Source organism: Montipora capricornis, chromosome 8, assembly GCF_036669925.1.
Source record: "Montipora capricornis isolate CH-2021 chromosome 8, ASM3666992v2, whole genome shotgun sequence".
Classification (NCBI taxonomy): domain Eukaryota; kingdom Metazoa; phylum Cnidaria; class Anthozoa; order Scleractinia; family Acroporidae; genus Montipora; species Montipora capricornis.
The window spans coordinates 39873191-39887520 of NC_090890.1; the positions used below are offsets into that span (position 1 = coordinate 39873191).

The following is a 14330-nucleotide window of genomic DNA, read 5'->3' on the forward strand; positions in this document are numbered from 1 at the left end:
CAATTAAGTGTGTTGTTTTTCCTTTGTTTTAAAACTGGATCGGTGAGAGTGTATCAAAATAAGGCAATCAAGTCACAACACTGGATGTTCGCTTTTATGTGTGTGTATAATGGTGAGAGCACTTGCTTCCCACCAATGTGACCTTGGTTCAATTCCCAGACTGAAGGTCATGTGTAGGTTGAGTTTTTGGTTCTCTAGGCTGCTCTGTGAGGCTTTTCTTCACCTACTCTGGGATGGCGCAGTGGTGAGAGCACTCGCCTCCCACCAATGTGGCCCAGGTTCAATTACCAGACTTGGCGTCATGTGTAAATTGAGTTAATTGGTTCTCTACTCTGCACCGAGAGGTTTTTCTCCAGGTACTCCGGTTTTCCCCTTTCCACAAAAACCAACAGTTTACTTGATTTGTGTTAATTGTTGATTTCAGTTTACAGTGTCCCCAATTAGTGCTCCAGCGCTAAAACGACTAGACACTGAAGTTCCTTTCCCTTTCCTTTCCTTTTCACAAACCAACGTTTGATTTGATTGCATTGTTCAATTTTCACAGTTATTTCCAAAGTGTAATAAGACTTATCACTTAAATAAATTTAAACATTTACACTTAAAATACTAGTGGCCCCTAGCTTGTGTGACAGCCTAAATTAAGTTTTAACCTCTCCCTCTTTGACAAGTTTACGTAAGCCTCTTCTCTTAGTTTGCTTGCGTGCATAAACTGATAAAAGGGACTGTTAATCTCAACATTCTCCTTTGGTCGTTATGGACAAGTCCAATATATCCCAAAACTTAGTTTGCATCTTAGGGAAGAGATTGCGAATTGTTAATTAAGAGGGGGTTTGTGCAGGAAAAAATATCAATTCCCCCCCCCCCCCCCCATCTACATTCATTTTTGATAAATTTGTGGTTGATAATAACTGTACTGGTATTATTTCATTTCAGGATGAAGAAACAGAGGCCCTTTTAGCTGCTGACTTTGAAATTGGTCATTTCTTCAGAGAGAGAATAGTTCCCAAGGTAATGACCCATTTTCCACTCAAGTTGAAAGAATCTATCTTTATACAGGTCATACTCCATTTAGAATGCACCAGTGGTGCTTCAACCGTGTCAAGCATTTCAGGCAAGTCAAAGCTAAGGTGCAATAGGGTTTTTCAATTTTAAAAGAATGCCTCGCTCACTGCTCAATGTCCAGTTTTACGACAATTGCTTGTAATCTCGCAATCCGATTGGCTAATTTGCCGTTGTCGATAAGAGTCTGGACAACGCTGTACGCGTCATGCTCGGGTCAATTTGTCACGCAATGTAATAGCCAATCAGGAACGTCCATGTTGGGAAATAAACCAATCATACTGCGAAGAAGTAATAGAAAACGCTTTCTCTTACTATGAGACATGATTTTGGTCAACCTCAGGAATAAAAACTTTCTTTGGCGTTAAATATTGTGTTCTTAAATGTTGTGGACTCACGAGGCGCACAACATTTTGACCACTGTGATGACGAATATCGTTGTCGATAAGAGTACAGACAACGCTGAACCACTTTTCGATTTGTTAATTAGTGCAAGCTTGGTATATTTTCCATGACAACCCATAGGTTTTCTAGAACTTTGATATGGGACCTGAATCTATCCAAATATTAGGCCGTTGCCCGAAATAGGATTCAAACATAAGCATGTTTACCAAGACGTTTTATATTGTCCTTTAGCAGCATATTTTAGATGAATAGTAAATGAATAAACTGTTCGAGTGAGGCCTTGAGGTTTTATGTTTATCGAGTTTGATTGTTGGTCCTTCTGAAGGAAAGACGTTGTACTCAATTATGGAGGGGACACATCCCACCATTCAAGGATACTGATTGCTCTTGTTTTCAAAGCCCATTGACTGAATGCAAAAATGGCGTAATGGCGTATAACGCTTTGTGTTAATCGCCCTTTTCACAGTTAGTTTTTCTCATTTGCATTACAATGTAATCTAGCAGGTATGTGAGGCAATTTCGGGCTATTTTGTAGTTATAACCCGAAATTGCGTCGCACCCATGTTAGATTATGTTGTAATGCAAATGAGAAAAACTAACCGTGAAAAGGGCTATTAGCCAGACTAGCCTCGTTAACACGTGTCAAATTGAAGGAATTTTGGCTGTAAAACGAGGCTAGGCAGACTAATTTTCACAAAGACAAGAATAATTTGTCTGCGGCCATTTTTGCATTATGTGTAATTTTGGCTTCAGTATCGTTCCATTGCGCTGAAATTTTTGATAATCTGACCTCGTTTACTTTGTAGAAACTGAAGAAGTCGGCCTAACTGATATCCATCAAATGTTCAATATTTCATACCAGCCCTATATCCCATTAGATTACGCTTAATTGTATAAAGTTGAAAAAGATGTCACTTGAGACAACATTTTGTATCAGTTTGCGTGACTGGATTAATTTTGATTTCTGTTTTTCACCTTCACAGGGTGTGTTGTACTTCACGGGAGAAGCTCTGGAAGATGATGTAAGAATCGCCGCTGAATAGGCCATTTCCAAGTTCATGTCTGCCTCCTCTTCAAAGCGAGTCTAAGTGCGAAGTTTTTGTGATGGTAATTAGTTCTACTTTACATATGAATGAAACTTAATTTTCATAACAAAAACTTCGCACTTGGACTCGCCTTGAAGAGGAGGTAGACATGATCTCGGAAATGGCCTATTGATTGACTGCACCTACAGAACACGAGTTTTTCATTCCTCTTCATCCCTCCACCACACCCGCTTTCCTCCACCCCCAAAATACGCAATTGAGCTCAGGGTAATATCGTATTAAACCCGAAACATTTTAATCTCTTGTGTGTTTTTTTTTTAGTTCGAAGAGGAGGAAGAGGAGGAAGGTGACGAAGCAGAGGTAAAGATATCAGGTTTATTGCTTTCATGGTCGTCATCGTCAGTATTCCAGGCTGCTAAAGTTTTTCATTGGTCCCTGTGACCTTAAGCCTCTCAACCTATCAGGGCTAGGTGCACAGTTTCTGTTGAATCACCTGTTGTTTCGTTTTCCAATCACAGACCGCGTCTGGAAAGCCACAGGGTCTCCCCCCCTCCCCCATTTGGAGTTTAAGCACGCGACGTTATTGAGTCACGGACAGCAACCGGGAGTGAGCTGTTTTCCTTTTAAACTTGTCTTGGCACTACCAGATGTATATTGCTAGGTATTTTTCACGGTTAGAGACGATTGGTTTAACAATCGGGATGAGACTACTGTCCTTGTCTACAAAATGTTCACTTCCGGTATCCGTCCTTGGCTTAAAGGCTCCCTAATGTCGTTGCAGTAGTCATCACTAACATCTTCGCCAGCATCATCATTTCTGTCATCATCATCCTCGTCTTGGCGTCTTTTTGTTTACCAGCTTCATCATTGTTTATTTGGGATCTTAGAGTCACTTTTTGGGCAAATGTCTTCCACTCGGCCATCATAGATTGCACAAAGGCCATCTCTAATTAAGTTCTTGTCAAACGGTGTCAAAGAAGCATTTGTCTGTTAAGAGCAATGGCCGAGCTGTGAGAGTCATGGGTCTAGTCTTAACGTCACAAAATGGATAAAGATAAAACTGTCGTGCTACGTTGGTGGGGAAGTGAAACACAGAAGTGGGTTCAGTTATCAACTGAGTTGATGTGGTAAAATTGACCATCGTAAAGAAGTTAGAAAGCTGACGTTTCGGGCGTTATCCCTTCGTCGGAGTGAATGGTTGTACACCAGGACTCGCTTTGAAACTGAGGCACACAGCAACTCGGGAATGAGTTATTCAAATGACTGCAAACTTTGCTTTTTTTGTGTACAGTAAAATTTTGCAGCACTTACAAAACGAGATGTCCAGGCGAAAATGGTAAAAGGTTTTTGTGCATTTCAAGGTTCCCTCTTAACCTAAACAGGGAACGTGAAAATGATAGTATCGTCAGTTTTGTGGTCATCTGAACAACTTTGAGGCCTTAAAAGAAGGGCTTCACGTTTTTCGAGATGTCCAAACGAAAATGGCAACAGACATGGCGCAGTGGTGAGACCACTCGTCTCCCACCAATGTGGCCCGGGTTCGATTCCCAGACTCGGTGTCATATGTGGGATGAGTGTTTTGGTTCTCTACTCTGCACAGAGTGGTATTCTCTGGGTACTCCTTTTGCCCGGTTTATCATCGGTGTAAAAACCTGTGAAACTCACGGATGACGTAACACAAAGGAAAACAAAAGAGAAAAAAAACATCAAACAATAACCCAACCCTACCACAACCTAAAAAAAAAGAAAAAGTTACAGGATTTTGCAGAGATAAACCCGGTTTTCCCTTCTCCACAAAAACAATTTATATGATTTGATTTGAGTCAATTTCGCTGCTGACCCAATTAGTGCTCTTGTGCTAAATCCATTGACAGACACTTAAATAGAGGCATTATTATTATTATTCCCCTGAGATATTTATAGGAGCATCTTTGTTTACAATTTTTCCCTCGTTGGAGCGGTTTTCAACAACCTCGTCCCCAGGGCCTTCTCCTCTGCGATTTTCAAAATGGCGGCTCGTCTGGAGAAGACCCTGGCCAACGCTGAACTCACGTGGTACAAAATCTCCAAAAATCTTGGAGATTTTTATCACATGACATTTTGAGAAAGACCAAAACAAAATGGCGGCGAAGCATCGCGTGGGAAGCAAAACACCGGTCAAAGAACGCTTTAAGTTTGTACACGAGGCAGTGGTGGCTTCGCAGTAAGATGAAATATTTTTACGGACGTTTTAATTCTGGAGCAGGACTTTTGCGCTTTAAAAGTACGTGTACAAAAATCCAAAAAAGTATCTCAATACAACGTTGTGAGCATTTGTAAGTTTATTACACTTTCGTACTCACTTTATTTAACTGTCATTGAAATCAGATTGAACATCAAAGAGAAAAACTCAGCTGCTCTTAAGTACAGAGTGAAAAACTCTTTTTGGCCTCATATTACTAAGCTTATTCAAGCAAGATGATCGAGTCATACTCCAACTTGCTATGTGAACATGAAGTAATGAACTCTATATAACCTTATTTTAATTAGTCTGACTGAAATTAAATTATCGATTGATTGAATGATTTCCTTAATTCACAGGCATCGCTTTTTGTTAAGTCTAATTAACAGAAGTTATTAAATTGAGTCTTAAGCTAATTATACACATGCAGTATACAGTTTTAAATGACTTAAAAATATACTCTGATGATCACGCGACCTAAAAACAGCACTACACACCCTTGTAATTGACCCTTTTTGGATCTACAGGTATGAAAATTTATATGATTATTAGGCTTTGGATTCAATTAAAAACTTAGGAGCAAGAGAATCTAATTTTTGCAAAAACTTACGTTGTATAGGTGATATTCTATAACCTATTTCTGGCTGATACTGTAATCGGAATGTATATAGGAAAATGTATAAATAATTAGAAACAATCTGGAAACCCATTTTCAATTCCTTGCTGAACCACATTTTCACACAGTTCCTTAATCAAATGAAATTATTGCCTGATAACCCAAGGCTATATTGTTGTTAATTTTTAAGTTGGGCTAGTGGATGTTCTTCATGCCCATAAATTTTAAGTAACCTTTTTGGTGGTGGCGGGTAAATACTTATGTTTTTTTCAAACTACTGAATTACTATAAGAAAACAAACAATTTTTTCAATAATTTGTTAATTTATTATTTATTGTTTAACCTGGGAAAAAAGTTTGACTGTTATGTAAGTATATCCTATTTGCAGCCCACAAACTACAAAACTGATTTCCTTGCACTAAGTTTTTGCATGAATTGTTAGGCTTTGATTTACCATTGTCTAACCTTGAACACCAATTAATTCCAGTAAACTATGTTTGCCAAAATGACCTGTTGCATTGTTCTCTTTATCAAATGACATCTGCAGAATAATACTGAGAATGAGTTTATCGAAAGATGTGTTGTTGAATTTTAATTTTCACCAGACTAAGTGTAAAATGGAAGAAAATACTGTTTATATGCATATGAAATTACATAGTTATTCTACGTCTTAATTCTTAAGTGTATTGGTTGGAAGGGGTGGGGGGGGGGGGGGTCAATGACGCATTGTAAAACTAAAACCAGAGTAAGAACTCTGGTCAATCCCAATGAGCACAGACCATCAAATGAAGCAATCAAATAAACTTGTATATATGTAGGTGATGCAAAGTGCGAGAAAGGGATTAGTGACAACCTGTTAAGATTGGTACTGGTTAAAATGCTTCTGATTGGTTGAAAAGATGGCAGAAGGTTTTTTTAAACTGATCATGTAATAATGCATAATCATTTAAACACTCAAATAAATGCTCCTATGTTGCATTTGCTTAATTATACTACATTCTGTAATGTCTGATGTGGAGGCGTGGTGGCCTCATGGTCAATATGCTTGACTCCGGATCAAGGGTTTGAGCCTTGACCAGAGACATTGTGTTATGTTCTTGGGCAAGACAATTTCCTCTCACAGTGACTCTCTCCACAGCCAGTTCAACAGCCACCCTCCCCACAGTACTGTTGCTCCAATTGTAGTAATTGTACTGCTGCTGAAAGGGAAGATGGACTTTTAAAGAGCGTTCAGGGAGCACCTCCAACCCAACAAAGTAAGAACAGTTTCCACCCTACAAAGACTTAAAATAAAGGAGATCCTTAAACAATACCGATTACACCTTGGAGGAAGCCGCAGGAGATTTTGACTCTACTATGGGGTTTACCCTAAAACGTATAGATGCCATAGTGTTGGAATGTGACTGCTTGACCTCAGCTCAACACATCTTTTCCACCTTCCCCATATGAGAGAAGAAGCATGCTGAAGTCATTATGCAAGTAATAAATGATGTGTACGAGGAATACTGAACAATTTTTCATGTCCTCAACTGGTTGTACATTAGATTATTGTTCACATGACAGTGTAACACACTTACAAACACTACATTTTGTAACAACCCAGTTCAAGTTGCTTTATCATTGAACTTGAATTGCTTGCCATAAAAAATAGTGTTTGCAAGTGCATTCAGTGGCAGATTCAGACCTTGAGCTAAAGGGGGGTGGGGTGGTTTTGTGTTTGTTTTGCCTGCCCAGTCGGCTTTTCTTCCATCTGCGTTCTTTACTATTTTTACCCAAAATAGGGGGTGGGGCAGGCTTCCTGGACCCCTCACTGGTATTGCATTCCATAGATCACTGAACAATAGTTCTGTAAAACAGACATGTAATTGTTTAATGTTCCTCTAACACACATTTGGAGGCACCATGCACCTCTCGTAAGGTTTAACAGGATTGGCCAAGAAAACAATAAAATAAACAACAGAAACAATGGCTTATTCCTGAAAACAATAGAGGTGGATGAGTCCGGGAGCAAATAAAATTAGAGGTTCCGAAGAGGTGGGTGACTACTGCACATTTGTACACTGTGTGGGTGAGGAATTTGCAATTTGCAACTTGTTATTGCATGTTGCTGGTCGATAATAATCACTGCTGTGACCAAAGAAACAATCTAATTTGGAAACAGTAATGGTAGGAAAACCTTTCTAACTACTACCCCAGACCCCATCCAGTTATCTGTAAAAAGCTTTGAAGAATATAAAAGGTTTCAAATAAGTAGTATAAAGTTCACCAACACAAGTAGACAAAAACAGTGCAAATTCTTTCAACATGCCTTTATTATGCCAACATTGATTGAAGACAAGGTTGGGAATGCTTGATTAATACAAACGTTTTCAATGTGATACATTATATAGTTTTCACTGCCTAGATCAAATAATACTACTTTGGAATATGTAATTTTTACATATCTTCTCTTAGTAACTAATACTCTGTTGAAATGTTTTCACCTATAAACCTTACTTTTGAGGTTGCCTTGGCTTGTGGAATACACTAAAAGATATACAGCAGCTTTCATAAATGTTGTATTGACCGCTTTCAGTGCTAAGATGCTTCATCAAGATGGCAATTTATCTACAGTAAACAATTGTTCTCTTGTGCACTACTTAAACAAGAATTGAAATAAGGCCACCACTTATAGAAAAACTAACACAGTAAGGAATGTAAGTGTTTAGACACAATAAAACAGGAACCATTTTCCCTGGCCAGGTACTGAGAAAAAAGCATCATAGTTCAGTGTTTTAGCCAGAAAATTATACTTGAGGGCCAAAGTGGCCCCTGAAGACTTGTGTTTCAGGGGCAAATTTCTTAGGAAAGGGGCCAATAGATAATAGTTGGACCAAAAAATTAGTTGCCAGAGGTCTGGCATGAAGGACCTGGGTCAAGAACAATACAAAGGCATACAAGACAAAGTCAATGACCAAGGGTTTGTAATGCATTATAGGGAGACACAGCAAAGCAAAAGGATGGATTGACTTCTTTTCTTATGTTAAGTGTTTTAAAGAAACAAAGATCTTTCAATATGGCTTACTAGAAGAACATAAGGTGTCCTCAACGTAGCGAAAGGAAGTCGCGATTATGGCAACTAAACTAGACTTTTTAGTCGCCAAGAAACAAATGTTAGTCGCATTGTACATTGTTAGTTCATTGGCGACCATATCGGTCACAATTTTGAGCCTTGGGATGGTTATTAGAATACTATCCCTGGGTTAAGCCTGCATGCAGCCTTGTAAAAGTAAAGGGCTAAACTGGCCCTTTCTCCATTTCTCTGGGGGCCTTCTCTAAATGCAATGCAGGATTCCCACAATGGTGCGATCTGGCGGAAACACTGAGTTCAATACAGTAAACGTATTTTACATTTGAATCTCAAACATAGCACTGGCAGTAAGTTTGATACTAATAACATTTCTGCAAGAAGTCATGTGCATTGTATCAAGTAATATGTATTTAATACCTATAGGCTGGCTCTAAAATTACTTTAACACCATCCAGACAGCAAATACAATCTTTTGACAACATAAATACGGATACCCATAAATACCATATGCTAAAATCTAAGAATATTCACAAGAATATTTTCAACGTAAACTCGGCAGAAAATAAAAATATTCAATTCAGCCTCGGCCACCAAAACAATATAATTATTAGAAAAAATAGTGCATTTGAAAAGATTTGAAATAAGCCTAAATCTAATACAGGCAGAAGGCCTACATTTAAGGAATACATGTACGTGTCCAAGAAAATAGAAGCGATTTTCCGTATATTAGAGCAGTGCTCTGTAACAAACAAAAGCTCCTTTTTAGATTTGAAATTCGAACATAAAGAACGCTTCAAACTCTTCTTTGTTTCCGTACGCGGAAAAACTAATTGCACATGAATACAGAACATCAAAAAGCGCACATAAGACCACATGTAATGAGCTGCAGCTCGCTAACTGTCTAAGTTACATGCTCGTTATGTATATTTTCCCGCGCTTATTTCTACTTCTGTGGTACAGGTTACATCTTTTAAATTAAAATATAACGGAAAAGATTCACCTTTCGAATCGTTAATGACAGTCTGATTCAACATCGCTTGAACTGAACTGCAATTCAACCTCCTAAAGCCCTTTCTTTTTCGTGTAAACACTCGCTACGTCCGCCATATTTCTTTAGAATGTATTTAAACCAATCAGCGTGTTCGTATGAATGGGCTAATCAACAAAGGTGTTAGTTCAGCGTTTGCCAGGGTCTTCTCCAGACGAGCCGCCATTTTGAAAATCGTAGAGGAGAAGGCCCTGGGGACGAGGTTGCGGTTTTCAAATGAGTGTCGTAAAACCAAAACCATAGTAATTACTTTGGCCAATCAAAAAGGACGGAGACAATCCGTTAAACCAATCAAAACTCGAAGAAATTACACGAAGCCGACACAAAGCGCGGCAAAATGTGCTCGCGCGAGCCACGATTGGTTTTGGTTTCACTTCTGATTGGTTGAAAAAATGGCGCGAGAACTTTGAACCAATCACTGAGTGAAATAATCTTAAACCAAAGCAATTCGCTAATTACTTTCGACACTCAATTGAAAACCGCTCTAACTCAAGGCTATCGTTTTCTAATCAGTCAGCCGAGAAAAAAGTACCGAATATTGGAAGTGCATAATGAGTTTATATATACAAACACCAGTGAAATACCAAGTGAGCTTTCGCGCGAAAACATGATATCTCCACACGTGAAGAGATCACTGTTTCTATGGTTACATATGAAAATCGCGCCTTTCGATGCCTTTCGTGAAATGATTTAGTATTTTAGTGGTGTTTATACAATAAATAGAATATTTCATGGCCGCTTGGAGATACGAAAATTTCTCTTCTCGTGTTGAAAAATGTCTCACTCGTTGGCTGCGCTCACTCGTGAAATATTTTTCAGCGCTCGAAGAGAAATTTCGTATCTCCGCGCGCCCATGTAATATCCTCTATATCTCTGAAAATTTGAAGCCGATATTGCAGTTAATCTCTGAGCAATGATGCTTTGAAAATTCGAAATTTTACACAATGTGTGTATGGGATCATTTAACACCTTTGCCACCCAAAATATTTTTCATTAGTTTTTGATGGCTAATAACTGGCTCGTTATTAAAGCTAAAATGCTTAAAATTGGAAATTAAACTACGTTTATAAAGTTCTTATACCGTTTGAAGTCAACTAATGAATAGTATGTTAATGAAACAAATTGTAACATTGACGTTAGCATAGATTCCCTTGTAGACAATGAATGTTGGATCAGCGGGGAATTAATGCCAGCACTCGTTCACTAGAGGGGTGCTTTTGCTTCTAATGTTCGCCTCTGTTGTTTGTTAGGAAGGGGATGGTGAGGAAGATGACGACGATGACCCTGATTACCAACCACCCCAGGTAAGTCTCCAAGTTATAATGATCGGCTACTTAACAACACTTTTTAATGTCTTGAGGAATACTTTAGTATACAAAAAACTTTGCCGACGCTGTTATTGAATCGAAGACGCTCGCTGTTCAAAACAAGGTCAGGCTGATAGTTAAGTTAGGTGCTTTAGATGAAACTTTGCTACGGTAAGGTGAGGATGAATGGTAAAGGAAAGTTTAAATTTAAAATTTGAACCAGACGTTTCGAGGGTACTCCCTATTTATCAGTGGTTTGAAAGCAACTGAAAAAATGCGAGTGCAATTCGAACCGTGTGGATCCCATTTTAAATCCTCGGGCGTATGTTTGAACTTTCCTTCACCATTCTTCCGCAATATTGCGCTGCACAGTTTTTTCGATTTTTTTTTAAGGTTGGGACGCGACTTCTTTGAACAAAGAACGCGATGAGTCGAGGCAAGGGTTCACGTAGAAATCCAGAACGATCATATTGTATTTTAGAGCGGTTTTGTTTTCAATTGATTGCCCTTAACTCCCACGAAACCCAAGAAGTTTCTTTGACTAGGAAGCACAGCTGCAGACGTTCAAATAATCCAATTGCAAAGCAAATGCGAGCAAATCGCAATTGTTTTTGTCTTTGCACCTGGTTGGCGTAGACTGTGGCGCGGTATTTTCCAGCCAATCCCCAAACGTTGTGCCGCAAAACCAAAGAAGGCGGGAAATTTCCTGTTGTAGTTGCCGAAGTGGAAAACCGCCAACCTCATTCCCATGTTCTCTCTCCTTTGCGACCCTGGATCGAGGCTGGAGCTCACTTATGGCCCGGTGCTCGCCGACGACTTTTTCCCCCTCTCCGACCAAGTGACACTGACACTTGACCACGTAAAAGCCCTACTCTCATGACATTTGTCTTGACACCTTGTTGCAGGATGGAGAAAAACCCCAGGAATGTAAAAACCAGTGATGGGAAACTGACGGCTGATTTGAAGGATCGAATTGTTTGGTTTAAAGTCCGACATGACAATGGACAATGGAACATGAACTTGCTATTTATTTTATGAATACCTGCAAGTAGTAGATTTTCACAATAGCGTTAATATTCTATCACACGCGATGCAATTCACTGTTGGCTCATCGAAAAAGTGCTTTCAGAACCTTGAGGCGGGTAGATGTTCCGGGTGGAAGATGTTAGTATATCGTTTTCTCCATCCCGAGGGAGATTGTAAGCGATTTAACGATGATCCTACTGGATTCAGTTTCGTAGTGTCACAATTTGAAAGTATTCAGTGCTGCAATTTTTGTCGTTTGATCATCGCGGCTTTTTCGACTTAAATTCTTTCAAGGTGTTGCCGAAAAGCTTGCATGAGATTCAAGAAACTGCCCGGTCGAACATTTTGCGTTTGATGAGCAAATAGTCTTGTAAAGGCAATTCCCACTTCTGGCCTACACTGAGTGGAAAAATAAACAATCCATAACTTAAGAGCAAGGAACATTGATTCCCTGATTTTTAACTTGTTAACAATAATTAACAATTGCAATTTATTCTTGCGGACTTTGTGAGATAAGTCAGAAGAAATTGGCTTTTAAATGGCTGTAACAGGGTTGAGCTTGGTTTCTTTTATGTCGCAAAGCCTTGCTTTTCTTCTCGGCACAGATCATTGTTTCCGTTCGATCGACTATTAAAAGCGGAAAAGTAATCCTCTTTGGTGTTGGTTATTTTTTTATATTTATGGGCAAGAAAGCCCTAAACGCAACTTGAGTACTGATTGAAAATTAATTACTGTACTAGAATTGCTTGATGAAGTTGATGGTTGATGCAAGCATTGGGTAAAAAAAGGTAAAGTCTCTGCTACGAGCCTAGGAAGGCCCATTAGGCCGGCGCTTATCTCCGGTTTCCGTAGCATGAAGCGACTAGGAGTATTTCTACTCCCCCTGGATGGGATGCTAGTCCACCGCAGGGTTACCCCCAGCAATTTCGCCGGTACCATTTGTACACCTAGGTGGAGAGAGGCACCGTGAAAGTAAAATGTCTTGCCCAAGAACACAACACAATGTCCCCGGTCAGGACCCGAACCCGGACCAAATGCAAGCATTGACTTAACGAAAAAGGTTACCGTTAGTGAGAGCGGTTTTCGACCGAGCGACGCGAACACACTTCGGCTCTGCTACGCTTGGTGATTGGTTTAAAAATCTGGTAGCATTTTGACAGCCAGTCGGAGGCAAGAGCAAAACCAACTGAACGCATACGTTTTCCCGCAATTATCTCTGCCTCCTTGTATTTTATTTACGTTATATGATTGGCTCATTTGATCGCCTTCCTCCTTTGCGATTGGCCAAATTATTACTCAGGCTTTCCTTTTACGGTACTCAGTTGGGGAGTTGGGAAACCGCTAACAAGTGGAATGAAGTACATTTGAAATTCAATTTTGAAACAGTTGAGAAGGTGAACTACTTTGCAAGTGTATTAATCCTTGATGTGTTGTGCCAACCACTATGGTTAGACCGGTTTCAAGTGACGTCATCGTGATAACTTGTCAATTTGCAACCTCGTTTCCAGGGCCCTCTCTTGAGGGAGAAAGAGAGAGGATCCTGTGAACGAGTCAACTAATGAAAGATTTAACATTTGGACCAAGTTCTCGAATTTATCGAAATTGATTGACTTGCAACATTTCTGGTCGACCCATGCCAAACGTTCCCTTGGTTCATTGCGGGCTCAGTTTTCATATCTCTCACTAATAGGCCATTTCCGAGTTTATGTCTGCCTTCTCTTCAAGGCGAGTCTAAGTGCGAAGTTTTTGTGATGGTAATTAGTTCTACTTTACATATGAATGAAAACTAATTTTCAAACAAAAACTTCGCACTTGGACTCGGTTTGAAGAGGAGACAGGCATGATCTCGGAAATGGCCTATTCGTCCTCTGGCAATGGTGTGGTACGATAGACCAATTCGGCTAACGCAATGCTGTACCCAATTTGCATGATAATGTAGCATTCATATGGAAATATTTGGAACAAAACGTTTTATTCCCAAAGGATCTGAATTGGGTACAACAATGAGTTGGCCGAATTGGTCTATTGTCAAATGAATGAAGGGGTAGTTTCTAAAGAAACTGGTGCTGCGTCGGTGGGGAAGTAGCATACAAAATTTGGTTTATCAACGGAGTTGATAATGTAAATTGACCACCGTACAGAGATTCTAACAGCTGACGTTTCGAGCGTTAGCCCTTCGTCAGAGCGAAAGGATTCGTCAGACTGGCAAGAGCAACTGTCATACTACGCATGCTCTGTGCAGTCTAGTTGAGGGAATGTTTTTTCGTATCGGTTACCCAGCAGAAACAGTCAAGTCGTTACTCGATAGTTTCGAATTTTCTCTTTAATTCTTAATACACAAGAAATATTCAAACAAATTGGAATTTTCTTTTGCAATCTTTATAATATCCCTTTGTTGAATTTTCGAACTTTCTTTTATTGATTGATTACAACAAACTCGGAAACAATTTAATTTATAAATTTGCGCGTCCAAAATCCCCGGCAGCTCGTTCCCAGGAAGTTTACACCCGATTGCTGAGAAAAGGTCCCGGG

At 39.5% G+C, this 14330-nt stretch overlaps 1 protein-coding gene and 1 pseudogene across 1 annotated transcript in view; one reads left to right on the top strand and one right to left on the bottom strand.

The window, feature by feature from the left end:
* The window catches only part of LOC138058940 (nucleosome assembly protein 1-like 1), a 33200-nt pseudogene extending 20754 nt beyond the window's left edge, over positions 1-12446 (top strand).
* A 1660-nt stretch (positions 12447-14106) lies between these two features.
* The window catches only part of LOC138059396 (CD151 antigen-like), a 9957-nt gene continuing 9733 nt past the window's right edge, over positions 14107-14330 (bottom strand). Inside the window, exon 7 of the mRNA XM_068904989.1 lies at positions 14107-14330. This exon is cut by the window's right edge and continues 642 nt beyond it. The gene's annotated coding sequence lies outside the window, so the exon portion shown is untranslated.